Genomic DNA, 2,393 nt, shown 5'->3' on the forward strand with positions numbered 1-2,393 from the left:
CTTGCGACCGATCAACTCGGAATGAGGGCCATAGAGCAGCCTGCTATTGCCTTTGTAATGACTGCATCTCGCAGGCTATTGCATCAGCCCCATAATGGGCCCGCAGTGTTTTAAATCTTTCTAAAGCTGGCCATACACTAGGACGATATCGTGTACGAATGTACGATTTCTACGCGTTGTTCGATGCTTCGTGCACATCATGCATGTTTTGGGTATGATTACGATGCAATGCGAGGTCCCGCAGGTCGAATGTCGCATCCTCTGATCATACGTGCAGCCCATATTATCCATCGTTATCGTATGCTCATCGTAACATGTTTAATGCACATACGATGCATCGTTAAATGGAACATTTGATCAGCAGCGTTTTGAGTGCCATTTTTTTTAAGGTGATCACGTGCTTTTTGTGAGGCATAAGATTGCTCGATAGATCGTATGCTTCATCGTATCCACATCGTGCGTCCAAAAAATAAAAAATCATGTGTCCGGAACTCCCAGGGGAATTGAAGGGAAATTGTGACCGGAATCGGATCGGATGCTGGTCGTCCTAGTGTATGGCCAGCATAAGCTGCACTCCGTATGCGTTTAGACTCACAGGTGCGATTGCAGCACTTGGCAGATGCGCAGTCTCAGAAATGTTGTGAAGTTGTGTTGGGTATTCCTGGGCAGTGACTAGGAGGTGACTAAACAAATGCACAGAGATGGTCCATCTTATGGGCATGTTGTGGGAAGTGTCACGGGTTTGTTGGTGATAGTGGTTACGTACAGGGATACATAATCGTTCACATAAGAGGCTATACTTAGATAATCTGCACCTGCCATACGTACTGGTTTAGTATGATATACCTACAATCAAAACCCTTATGGTCAAAATACCGACAAGGTCAAAATCCCAACACGGTCAAAATACCGACATTTGAAATACCGACAAGGTCAAAATACTGACATTTAAAATGTTGACAGGTCAAAAAAAATCGACACGAGTTTTCATTGTTTTTGTGTATATGTCGACATGGACACCATATAAGCGTACCCTCGCAGCTTCGGGCGCGATGCCTCACTGCGCTTGGAACGCTATTATGTTCCCCCTCCAGCTCCACTGGGATGGTAAAGTATGAACAAGTCGGTTTCAATTAAAAACGTGTTTCGACTTTTTGACCTGTCGACATTTTAAATGTCGGTATTTTGACCTTGTCTGTATTTCAAATGTCGGTATTTTGACCATGTCGGGATTATGACCTTGTCGGTATTTTAAATGTCGGAATTTTGACCATGTCGGTATTTTGACCTTGTTTGTTTTCAAATGTCGGTATTTTGACCTTGTCGGTATTTTAACCATCGGTTAATGGTTGTCTGTATTTTGACCGTCGGGATTTTGATTGTAGGTAAATTGACCGCATCCCATACGTACAAGGTGGGACTGTCCCATAGGGGTACAGGGAACCCCCTAGTGGGCACCACTGCATGAGGCCCTACAGATCAGGTTCCAGACTGTGCGCTTGACTTATATATATATGTTACATTATACTGCACAGAATGGTGGCATGTTTTCTGCAGCGCATTGCTGTTCTGGTACATTATAATGCATGCACTAGCAGTATTTACTATATATATTTATTAAACGTCCCAGACTATGTACTCTCTAATGATTAACCAAGCCTCTATGGAGGCTGGGCACACCCCCTCTGGTGACTGGCCACCCCCGTATGTATAGGCCCCTATCACTGCATGGGTATTGATTATAAGATCTACACTAAAAAGGTCTACAGTCAATTGGTCTACCACTAATGGTAGACATGCATTAGGTCGACACGGTTGGGTCAAACAAAATAATTAAAAACAACTTTTGAATCTTGGTCCCATAACAGTGTCAGACTGTACAATGGGCAAATGTTTAGAATCTGTATGCTCAGAATAACTAACCGATTACATCTTGGAGTAAATATTAGCAGTCACACTAATTGCTAAAAGTAGTTAAAAAAAAACCCAGTATATAATTCAGTTGTTTAAATGAAAAAATAAATGCATTATTTCCTGTGAAACAGACACATAAAAGAAGCACATGTAAATAGTCCTGGTCATGGAAGGGGGAAGGAGTATTTATACTGTAGATCTTGCCTGGTGCTTTGGAATAAGCAGTTTTATTAATACTGTGTATATTCCAGGATACTTTGGAGCTTGCAGAGCTCTTCGCACAGTTGAAAGGGGAGATCTTGGCATCTGTAAGGACTTAAAAATAAGACTGAGCTGGTCACTTTCATAGCCTCCCATAAATATCACTTTTTCTGTAGCCTCGGCATGGAAGAAATTTCTTCTCGCAGCTAAAATTGGCTCATTGGCAGTAGTCTGGTGCCTGCAAAACTCATCTATTTGTGGACAAAACCTGTTTGGTA

General features: G+C 42.2%; 1 protein-coding gene across 1 annotated transcript in view; it reads right to left on the minus strand.

The window, feature by feature from the left end:
* The window catches only part of LOC134945485 (SEC14-like protein 5), a 261,987-nt gene that overhangs the window by 196,375 nt on the left and 63,219 nt on the right, over nt 1-2,393 (minus strand). The gene's annotated exons all lie outside the window — the stretch shown is intronic.

Source organism: Pseudophryne corroboree, chromosome 7 (genome assembly GCF_028390025.1).
Source record: "Pseudophryne corroboree isolate aPseCor3 chromosome 7, aPseCor3.hap2, whole genome shotgun sequence".
Taxonomy (NCBI): Eukaryota; Metazoa; Chordata; class Amphibia; order Anura; family Myobatrachidae; genus Pseudophryne; species Pseudophryne corroboree.